The sequence below is a fragment of the Ailuropoda melanoleuca genome, chromosome 13 (genome assembly GCF_002007445.2).
Source record: "Ailuropoda melanoleuca isolate Jingjing chromosome 13, ASM200744v2, whole genome shotgun sequence".
Lineage (NCBI taxonomy): Eukaryota > Metazoa > Chordata > Mammalia > Carnivora > Ursidae > Ailuropoda > Ailuropoda melanoleuca.
The window spans coordinates 31659972-31672068 of record NC_048230.1 but is presented as its reverse complement, the minus strand read 5'-3'; the positions used below and the strand labels follow the sequence as shown (position 1 = coordinate 31672068).

At 41.4% G+C, this 12097-nt stretch overlaps 1 pseudogene; it reads left to right on the top strand.

Moving 5' to 3' along the window:
* Positions 1-3518: 3518 nt before the first annotated feature.
* Positions 3519-12097, top strand: part of LOC105239928 — a 13275-nt pseudogene continuing 4696 nt past the window's right edge.

The following is a 12097-nucleotide window of genomic DNA, read 5'->3' as shown; positions in this document are numbered from 1 at the left end:
CCTCTCTCTCAATTGATTAGTATCTCCTTGGCTAGACTCATCAAGCCCATGCTGAGTGCCTTTTACCCACCCAGGTAAAAGGAGATAAAAATGAGGAAAACACCTCTCCAGCGCTCTCATGATGGCTCCTCTCCTAGAGAAAGGTAGATCTTTTGTTTTTCTCTCTCTCTTTCTTTATAAGAAAAATAAACTCATTCACGGCTTAGGTCCGAATTCTTGAAACGACTCTGTATGAGTCCTGAGCTAAGGACCCTTTTCCTCAGATTGAGCAGAAATAGCATTCACCAAGGGGGGGGGGGGGGAAAGCCCACCAAGGTAAACCCAAAGCCTCCCCAANGGGGGGGGGGGGGTAAGCTCACCATAGAACCCACAGCCTCACCAATGTGTATCTCATTTCAACAGCTTCCAACCCAAAAGGAAGGGGAAATGCACTGAGGTGAAGGCATTTTATCTGAAGCATATGAGCCAAGAGTGAGATGCAGCTGCTAAAAGAAATAACAAACTTTTGCTGCACCAATATCTTATGTCTCAAAAATAATAATGCTAGTGGACTGACCAGATTCAGGGGGGATCATGTTTTCAAGAAAGACACTGGAAAGCTAGGAGAACAATAGGGGAGTGAGAAGGCTTGGCTCCATCACCAAGTTCCTTCACAGGAACAGAGGCTAAGCAGCCTAGGCATGCAAAAACATTTGTGATGTTTTGTGAAAGAATCAGTAGGTAGAAGTTAGAAGGGACATGTTTAATTCCAATTTAAGAAAAGATATTCTAACAACCAAGATCTCCAAGAAAGCAGACCGCTTTGAAGGGTTGTGGCAATGGAGCCATAGTGGGTATCCAAAGAGAATGTCGTTCACTGTAGAGCAGGGGCGCCTGGCTGGCTCAGTCGGAAGAGCACGCCTCTCTTGATCTCCGGGTGTGAGTTCAAACCCCATGTTGGGTGTAGAGATTACCAAAAATAAATAAACTTTAAAAAAAAAAAAAAGTACTGTAGAACAGTTTCCTGAATAGGTGTGCTGTGGCTTGAGGGATACAGTGAGATAAATATATTCATTGAGAGAGGAGCTGGCTAGCTAGTCACAGGCTGACGATATGTTGTAGGGATTCACTATCTTCTATAGTCTGATCCTCAACTTTCCTTAGCTTGAAACCCACTTATGTCAATGCATCAGATTTGTGGGACTGACTCATATTAAACAAACTCATAAGAGGAAGATGTATAAACCAGACCATCATTCATTAACTTGCAATGGAGAAGATATAGTAAAGATGATTCAGCAATCTCATTATTAACCAGAAGTTTGCTTATTGAGCACTAAATTGAATTGCAGCTCGTGGTGGGCTAATCCTCCTCATTTGGGTTTTAGAGGAGTGAGTTTTCTGTTTCCTCCAGAAGAGTGAATCTCTCCAGTCACTGCAAAGCCTGTGTACACCAGTCAGTGTCTCCAGCCTCTGGAGGCTTGTGTTCTTGAGGCCCAGGTTACAGATGTCCTCAGATCCCCTTCTGTCACATGCTCTTTCTTTAAGTCAAGTGGAATAAAATTAATTAGGCTTAAGCTTTCTCATTTACAACCACATCTCAGACATACCTGCTTGCTTGAGATTATATTCAAGTCACCCAGATCCGATTTGGGGTGTTCCCGAAACTCTTCTGTCGCAGGAATGTTGTGAATGCCCTGAAGCCCACACCCTGAAATGTAGAGGCAGAGAGCTGGCTGGATGGCTCCCACGGGCTCTTAGAGGCTTCCGGGGTGGCACCAGCCTGGAAGAACTTGCCAGAGTCCAGGGTTGGGTCTTGGGCAGCATCTGGCTCAGAAACTACACTAATGGTGGACGGCACAAAGAGCTCAGAGACTGATCCACGTAAGCCAGAACGCCGCTTATGAATTTACGACAAGAAATCAACTCAGGCAGACGTGCTACTCATGTCAGCCTGGCTAGCATGGTCTTTCTATAAACAAGCCACACGGGAAGTCAAATTATCATCGGCGTGCTTGGTAATATAAACCAGAGCAGGGAGAGTTTGTCATAGGATTGGAATGTTTAACGGTATTGGTCTTTTGTAGCCTAATGTGTCTGTCTTCATAATAGGTATATACACTTGTCCGCTGGAAGAATCTAAGAGCCTAACTGCTTTTCTCTCCCCTGCCAATTTCTGGTATTTTTAGTGTATCTTTCCACTTAGCAAATATTTATTGAGTGTCTACTATGTGTTGTATAATAAAGAATTTGTGCCAGGTTCCTGGCATGGAGCTTCTAAAACCCTTGGAATTTCCCAGGTGACAGAAGTGTTGTAGTTACTCGTGAGCTTCCTGGATCACACATGAGTTTTTTGCTAAGGGGTGACCCTTGGAGGGCTCCTTGATAGCTCCAGGATGGGAGCTCGTCACCAGAAAGACCAACTGTGCAATTAGAGGGGCAGAACTTTGAGCCTGCCTGACCTCCAGGGAGGGGAGAGAGGCTGTAGATTGGGTTCAATTGGATGGCCAATGATTTAATCCATCGGGCCTAGGTAATGAAACCCCACCGAAAGCTCAGTGGCACTGCCTGGTTGATGAGGGGCTAGGAGGGCGATGGGCCCTAATCCATGGAAAGAGAACACGGAAGCTATGCATTTGGGGCCCTTCCAGATCTCATCCTATGTGTCTCTTCGTGTAGCTTTCCTGACTTGCCTCCTGTATATTAAAACTGCAATCATAAGTATAGTGCTTTCCTGAGTTCTGTGCGTTACAGACAATTCTCACACCTGTGGGGGATCATGAGAAGCCCCAGGTCTGTAGCCAGGTGGTCCGAAATTGGAGCAGTATCGGTATGCAGGGCGCCCCTTAAATAGTGGGGTCTGCACTAACTCTGGGTGATGAGTGCCAGAACTGAAGTTACCGAGTGCCCATCGGTTGGTATCCAAATACTATGTTCCAGGCACTGTGTTAGAAGCCAGGAATCTCAGTCATATTCATTCTTCAAAAAAAAAGTAGAATATTTGCTTTGGTTTCCATTAGATAAATTACGGTCACATTCCAGTTCTTCGATTTCAGGACCATCTCGATGGCGACCAGGGTCTCCCCAAAGTCTTCAGACTTTCAAAGGTAACCCCTAGGTTTACTCCCACAGGGATAGGGCTCAATCCTGGGATGTTAGGCCATAAATCCTCCCCTCACGTGGCTCACTGTGGAAAACAACATTCACTTATAATGTGAAGTGCAATTAAGGAGCTTTACGTGTTAGGGGCACCCGGGTGGCTCAGATGGTGAAGTGTCTGCCTTCGGCTCAGCTCAGGTCATGACCTCAGGGTCCTGGGATCGAGCCCATGTGGGGCTCCCAGCTCAGCGAGGAGCCTCCTTCTCCCTCTCCCTCTGCCTCCCCCTGCTTGTGCTCTCTCTGTCTCTGTCTCAAATGAATAAATAATATCTTTTAAAAAAAAGAAGACGCTGTACCTGTTCGAGAAAAAGTTGTGGTTAACAGAACTTGGAGGCCACCTAAAGGTGGCTGGAGGTCCCACATCAACTCTGGTTTGAAAAATGACTGCGGTTCCCCAGCTTGACCAAGGAGGGCGGGGCTGCAGGAGGACCGCGGCACCTGCGGGCTGCGAGTGTAAGCGATCACGAGCCCACCCAGGCCCCCCAGGAGCATGGTGGCGCCCCAGGGAAGGACCCTCAACGGGAGAAGGTGCTGGAGAGCCTCGAGGCCCTACAGACAAGGGGGAGTCCAGGAGAGGTTGTGAGTAGCTGTTTTTTAAAATTCTTTGTTGTATTTCCCTATCACTCTCCATCATCCTAACGGAACATTTGGAAAACAAAAAACGGTAGACGCAAGAACTACAGAATGTCGGCCTTGTTTCACTACCATTTCGCCCCACCGGGCCTTACCACTTCTCCACGTATTTCTTTCCAGGCTCCTTCTGGGATATCGTTCTTAACAGGTGTGGGCAGAGTGTCCACACTATTTTGGATCCTGTGTTGTTCACATGACACCATGACAGAAATGCTACCCCATTAAATGTTTTGTGCGTATAATTTTGTATCCAGCTCTTATTCAATTAAAACTGTTCAAAATACTATTTAAAAACTCTTTGGAAATGTGAAATCTCATAACTACATAATATGTTGTCATTTGGGCAAACCGTAATTTGTGACCCTTTCAGGCTGTTTACGATTGTTACTATTGTAAATCTTTCTGTGTCCCCGTCATTAGAGGAATGGGTATATTGTGACATACCGGGATACTATTGAGTGGAGTTTGGGATTTTTTTGTTTTTAAAGATTTTATTTTTACGTAATCTCTACACCCACCATGGAGCTTTCCAGAGATGAAGAGTTGTGTGCTCTACCAGCTGAGCCAGCCAGACATCACTAGAGCAAGGTTTCTTAACTTCGGCACTACGAACATTTAGGCCGAGGTAATTCTCTGTTGTGCAGGGCAGGACGTTGCCCAGTGTCCCTGGCCTTTCCACTGGACACTAGTGCTCCCCACCTCCAGTTATGGCAGTCTACACTGTCTCCGGACGATGCCATATGTCTCCTGGAGACAGAATCATGAACCACATTTGTTGCTATAAACCGATGAAAATAAATGAGCTGCAATTACAAAAGCCAAATATAGATCAACGTCATAAACATGATCTCAAGTAAAAGAAGTCCGACGCAAACACTGTATGCTATGTAATTTCATTTCTATAGGTTCCTAAATAGACAAAACTAATCCAAGGTGCAAAAAATCAGGATATTCCGGGGAGTAGGTATTGGAAAGAGTACGGCAGGAGTGGGGTGGTGGTTTCTGAGGTGTTGAAGTGTTCTATTGATTGACCTAATAATTTTTGAAATCTTACATAAGAAATGTTATTAGTTCATAGAGTCGAATCTGTTGGCTCTTTTTTTGTGATGATCTTCCATCACTTTATAAAAGCCTTTAAAATGTATATAAGTAATACATATTCCTTGCAGAATAGATAATACAAAAGAAAAAAATCAACGACAATCCTATTATCTAGAAATAACTATTATAGATATTTTGGTGTATCAATTTCTAGACTTTTTTCTACACATATATGTGCATGTAAATATGTTACATAGTTTCTTTTTTTTTTTTTAAGATTTTATTTATTTATTCGACAGAGATAGAGACAGCCAGCCGAGAGAGGGAACACAAGCAGGGGGAGTGGGAGAGGAAGAAGCAGGCTCATAGCGGAGGAGCCTGATGTGGGGCTCGATCCCATAACGCCGGGATCACGCCCTGAGCCGAAGGCAGACGCTTAACGACTGTGCCACCCAGGCGCCCCTACATAGTTTCTTTATATAAGCGTGGGATTGGGGCGCCTGGATGGCTCAGTCAGTTAAACGTGTCTGCCTTCGGCTCAGGTCATGATCTCAGGGTCTTGCGATCCAGCCAGCCAGCCCCACGTTGGGCTCCCTGCTCAGTGGGGAGCCTGCTCCTCCCCCCCACCGCTCTCCCCACTGCTTGTGCTCTCTCTTTCTCTCAAATAAATAAATAAAATCTGTAAAAAATAAATGTTAATGATACGTCAACATCTTTCTGTTTCAATAAGTATGGGATTCCATCATATGTATGTATGTATTTAGAATATTTTTTAAAGATTTTTTTTATTTACAAGTAGCCTCTATACTCATTGTGGGGCTTGAACTCACAATCCCAAGATCAAGAGTCCCATGCTCTTCTGACTGTGCCAGCCAGGTCCCCCCATGGTCATTTTTAATGACTGAATTCCTAAACATTGTATCGCTGGGTCAAATATATGATAATTTCAATGTTTTTGCTACATATTGCTGATCTGTCCCCCAAATACTGACCAGCAATCAATGTAGGTATGTAATAATGCCTATTTCTCCATATTGAGATATCACATTATTGTATTTGATATCCTTGCTGTTCCAAAAAGGTTTTTGTTTTTGTTTTTGTTTTTGTTTTTAAGGGTTTCTGGAATGCCTGGCTGGCTCAGTCAGAGGAGCATGCGACTCTTGATCTCTGGGTTGTAAGTTTGAGCCCCACACAGGGCATAGAGATAACTTAAAAATAAAATCTTTAAAAAAATAAAGAGTTTCACTTTGTTTTAATTTGTATTTCTTTGATTGCTGGTGATATTGTAGATTTTCTCGTGGATTTATTGGCCATTTGGATTTCTTCTTTGGCGAAGAGCCTGTTCTTAGTCTTTGTCTATTTATTAGGATTTTCATTTTCTTTTCCTCTTTGGGGAGCTATTTCCAGCCTAAGAATTTTAACTCTTTGTCCATGATATATATTGCAAATATTTCCTCACAAAATTTTGTTGATTTTCAACCTGTTTGTGATTTATTGGCCAAATCAAATTTTTAAATTTTGTAGATTAAAATCCGTCAGTCTTTTGTTTAACAATGTCCCCAGTGTCTTTGTGTCATGCTTAGACATTCTCCAACTCAAAATTATATATATATCAGCCTCTATTTTTCTAGTGCTTGTAGTTAAGTCTTGATTCCATCTGGAATTTATTTGGATATGTAGTATGAGGTAAGAATCTAATTTATTTTTTTCTAAAATAACTAGAAAGTTGTCTAACCCAATTGGCAAATAAATCCATCCTTTTCTGAATTTGAGATGTCACCTTTAACATAGAGAGTATTAACTTCTAATAAATTTAGGTCTATTTTTAGATTTTCTGTTACTCTCTCTGTCTACCCCCATGCCTATATGCCCATATTGGGTCATTGTTATAATTATAGTGATATTAAAACACATTTTTCTTTTAAAAAATTGTCTATCACAGTGTCTTGTTTTCCCATGTGTACTCTGCTAAATTTTGAAAATTCTGTTGGATTTTTTGAATTTGCATTACATGGATAGATTCGTTTGTAAGGGAATTGACAGCTGTTCAATATTGTCTCTCTGTCCATGAAAATAGTTTATCTCTATATTTCTTTGAGTCTTCTTTACCTCGTTAGAATATCATCATTTTCTTCATCTAAGTTCTCAACACATCTGTATGTTAAATTTATTTCCTGGATACTTTGTGTTTTTGATGTAATGTAGGAAAGATCTTTTTGTCTTTTATATTTTCTTTTTTTTAGAGATTTTGTTTATTTATATTTTTTATTTAGAGATTTTGAGAGAGAGAGAGCACACCAGTGGTGGGAGGGGCAGAAGCAGGCTCCCCACTAAGGAGGGAGCCTGATTTAGTGCTCAGGCTCGATCCCAGGACCCTGAGATCCCAGGACCTGAGCAGAAGTCTGACGTTTAACCCTCTAAGCCACCCAGGTTCCCCAGTCTTTTTTATTTTCTAACTGCTTTTGGCAGATATATAGAAAAGCTACTAATTTACATATCCATACATTTTGTATGTCCCAATTTGTGTATATCCAAGAATATTCCAAGCTGTTTCCTTTTTCTTTTTAAGTTTTAATTTATTCATTTATTTTAAGTAATCTCTACACCCAACATGGGGCTTGAACTCACGACCCTGAGAACAAGAGCCACACACTTTTCCAACTGAGCCATCCAGGTGCCCCCCCAAACTATTTTCAATTGATTTCCTTGGGTTTCCCGAAGGAAAACATGTAACCTAAAAAATATTTTGCCTCCTCTTCGCAAATCTTTAACTTCTTTATTGCATTGATAAGAACTTTCTAAACTTTGTTGAATAATATCAATCATAGTCATCATCTTTGTTTCGTTAGCATTTCCTCATGTATAGAGAATACCTCAAATGTTTCACTTTTTTTTAAAAAAAGATTTTATCTATTTATTTGAGAGAGAGAGAAAGAGAGTGCGCACAAGAACAGGGGGAGGGAGAAGCAGACTCCCTACTGAGCAGGGAGACCCAAGAAGGGCTCAATCCCAGGACGCTGGGATCAGGACCTGAGCTGAAGGCAGACGCTTAACCAACTGAGTCACCCAGGTGCCCCAAATGTTTCACTTTCAAGTGGCTAAACAATTTTGCTTCAAGTTTATTAAGTTGTTTTTATCTGTATACCTACACCATTTTCACCTTTAGAATCTATTGAATATTCCTATTCTTTTGTCACTTCCTTAATATTGATCTTCTTTGTAAGCTCTATGCCCAGTGTGGGGCTGGAACTCACAACTCCAAGATCAAGTGCCCTGTGCTCTACCAGTGAGCCAGCGAGGCACCCCTAAATAGTGATCTTCTGATGGTGTCCTCTACATATTTTATCTTCATTATCATTTTAATCTCTTTTTCTTTTTCCTTTTTAATTTTTTTTTTAGTTTTTCAGTTTTATTTATTTTTCTAAAGTAATCTCTACACCCAATGTTGTGCTCAAACTTAGAACTCCAAGATCAACAGGTGCACACTCCTCCAACTGAGCCAGCCAAGCACCCCTTTTTCTTTTTCATTCTAGGAGACTTTCTTTTCTTCTTTCTTTCTTTCTTTCTTTCTTTCTTTCTTTCTTTCTTTTTTTTTTTTTTTTTTTTTTCTATACATCATGTCCCTGATTTCGTGTTCAGTACTATCTACTCTGCTTTGGATTTTAAAGCTAAGGAATTCTTATTAGTTGGCTTTTTTATTGGTTCATCGTATTGTTCTTTCTTCTCAGTCTACTCCCTCCTTATAATTTCCTGATTACAAGGACCATGTCTTCTTGTATTTTTCTGAGAATGCCTAACTGTTTCTTGAAATTCTCTTCAGGATTCTTTGTCGTCATTATTTGAGGTGTGCTCTTCCTCCGAACATTTTTTTTTTAAAGATTTTATTTATTTATTCGACAGAGATAGAGACAGCCAGCGAGAGAGGGAACACAAGCAGGGGGAGTGGGAGAAGAAGAAGCAGGCTCATAGCGGAGGAGCCTGATGTGGGGCTCGATCCCATAACGCCGGGATCACGCCCTGAGCCGAAGGCAGACGCTTAACCACTGTACCACCCAGGCGCCCCACCTCCGAACATTTTTAAGGGAAGATATTTTTTATTATGAAATAGTACAAGCAATTAGAAAGTTATTGAGAATAACATAGTGAATACTTGCATAAGCATGCCCCAGGTTTGTCAAATCTTGACATTTTTTCTATATTTGCTTCATATTTTCTTAATTAAAAAATTACTCTCTTTTCATTATTCCAGAAATTTTACTGTCTCAAACAGGGTCTAATTAAAAAAAAAACTACTGGGGCACCTAGGTGGCTCAGTTGGTTAAACATCTGCCTTCGGCTCAGGTCATGATCCCAGGGTGCTGGGATCGAGCCCTGCATTGGGCTCCCTCCTCAGCGGGAAATCTGCTTCTCCCTCTCCCTCTGCTTGCCACTCCCCTTGCTTGTTCTCTCTCTCTCTCTCTCTCTCTCTGTCAAATAAATAAAATCTTAAAAAAAAAAAAAAGAAAGAAACTAGTGTTTGGTCAATATAGTTGAGGTATCATAATTTTAGAGTAAAGATTTAATTTTTAAAAATTATAAATATAGTTGCTGGTAGGGGCGCCTGGGTGGCACGGCGGTTGAGCGTCTGCCTTCGGCTCAGGGCGTGATCCCGGCGTTGTGGGATCGAGCCCCACATCAGGCTCTTCTGCTGTGAGCCTGCTTCTTCCTCTCACTCCCCCTGCTTGTGTTCCCTCTCTCACTGGCTGTCTCTATCTCTGTCAAATAAATAAATAAAATTAAAAAAAAATATATAGTTGCTGGTAGTCTCCAAGATGGCTTGCCCCCCATAACCCCCACTTCCTGGTATTCACACCCTGTGTAGTCCCCTCTCACATTGTAGCAGGACTGGTCTGAGTCACCAATAGCATATAGAAGAAGTGACAATATACACTTCCAAGTTTAGGTTACAAAGAGTCCGAACTCTTATCTTGGGTATGCATTCTCTCTTTCTTTTAGATCATTTACTCTGGGGAAAGCCAGCTGTTAAGTTGGGAGGACACTCAGTCTATGAGAGGTTCATGTGACAAGAAACTGACAGCTTCAGCCAAAAGTCAAAAAGTGGGCTTGAAAGCAGACCCTTCCCACTTGAGTCTTCAGATGAGTCTTCCCAACCCACAGCTTTACTGAAACCTTTGAGAGACCTGAGCAGAGTCACCAAGCTAAAGCACTCCCAGATTTCTGGGCCACAGAAAGTGTGATTAATAATGGTTATTATTTTAAGCTGCCAAATTCGGGAGTAATTTGTCTTGCAGCAATAGACAACTACTACACAGTCAAAGCCCCTCATGTCCTCCCTAATCCAATTTCCTTTCCTTCCTAGAGGTAATCATTATGCTGAACTTGGGGTTTCTACCCTTCTCTTGGATGTTTTTTTCCTATTATGACTGTAGCAACTACTATTGTTAAAAAAAAAAAAGTCTTATGAATTAATTCTGAAAGTTTTTTTTAAAAAATTCTAATTCCAAATTTTGGAACATCCAATATAAGCACGTACTTGCAGTTCGATAAATAGTCTTTTAAATTAATGATAATAAAATTGGGAAAATTTTCCTTTCTTAGTTTGGGGACTTCCCTGTCTAATGTTATAATGAAATTAAAAAGAACATCTATTGTTAGTAATAATGATGATTATAATAATAGCTGGCACCTACTGAGCACTGTTTCAAATATTACATCTTTACATAAACCTAGGAGGGGATGCTTTTACTACCCTTCCAGTTGAATAACTTAGGCATGTAAAGGCCAATAGGTTATACAGCTAGTAATCAAGTGATACCAAAATCATTAGCCTCTACTTTATATAAGGTAGTGTATACACACACACACGTATATACAAGAGTATATATATATATACATATATACACACGAGTGTGTGTGTGTGTATATATATATTATATATATTATATATATGTTATATATATAAAAGCCACTCTTTATATAAGGTAGAAAGAAAAAAGAAGGAAAAAGAGCAAATTAACATAAAACATAGTGTTAGAGATCTCTTCTACAAATGGCCATAATAGCTGCCTTCTTCCATTACTTATTCTATGTTTTCCTTCTTCTCAGTTGGGCAGAGCCCTATGCGTGGTATGGAGACCCAAAACTTTGTTCCTGTAGAACTTGAGTTCTTGGCAGTCCTGTCTTTATCAGGTTGCTGTAGTTTCCCATTAGCCAGGTTTTGGGGACAAAGGCAAATCCTTGGATTCCAGACATTGTCTAGCAGAGCCATTTTCCACTTGGTGATCGTATCAATCACAAAGGCTAGCTCAGTGACTGTCATGGCTGCTCTAACAAGTACCGTAGACTGGGTGGCTTAAACAACAGACATTTCTTTCTCACAGTTCTGCAGTTCTGGGGCTGAAAATGTGAGATCAGGGTGCTAGCATGGTTGGGAGCTCTCTTCCTGGCTTGCAGAACCTCCAGAGAGAGAAAGAGAGAGAGAGAGAGAGAGAGAGACTCCACCCTTATGACCTCATCTAAATCAAATTACTTCCCAAAGGCCCCCTTCCTACTACCATAACATTGTGGATTAGGGCTTCAATATATAGATTTTGGGGTGACATAAACATTCAGCCCATAACAGTGACTCCTTTGTCTTCAACAGCACGAGGAATCCCAAATGGCCAAAGGGCAAGTCTCGGCTTCCGAATGAATGGATCCATGATGGTATTTCCCGGTCTAAACATTTCTCCCTTGGGCACTAGACCTCTGGACCCACTGAGCCCAGATCACTGGCAAGGAAAGCAAAAAGTTCTTCCAGTGAGTTTTTAGGGGTCATAGTGGGAAGGACCGCTCCCATCTCTCCTTGATTCCTGGACCAGTAAATCCTGGCAATGTCTAAATCTGGAAACGGTGGTGCTAGTAGAAGCCCTCCAGGCGAGGAAGACAAATCCATACCCAGAACACGGATCTGTCCCTGTGAAGACAAGGCGCTGTCCGCACATCCCAGTCTTGTCATTGCAAACAAGGGATTATTGTTTTTGCCTCTTGAGTTGCGACCCACCCCTTGGAGAAGCGCCCTCTGCTGGCCTTTCCTAACATCTGCGGCCACAAGCATCTAATCTGCTTGTTAGTTCCTCACGGCTTTCAGTAGCCCTTTCTCCTTTTATTTGAAGAGTTTCAGATGTCTCCTCCTAGTGTCATTATGATGTTGTTGTGGGTCTGCTTCTCATTCCTCTTATTGCTTTTACGGGACTTCCAAGAGGAGTAGAGAAAAATGTCAACTTTACTGTAGTTTTTTTTTTTT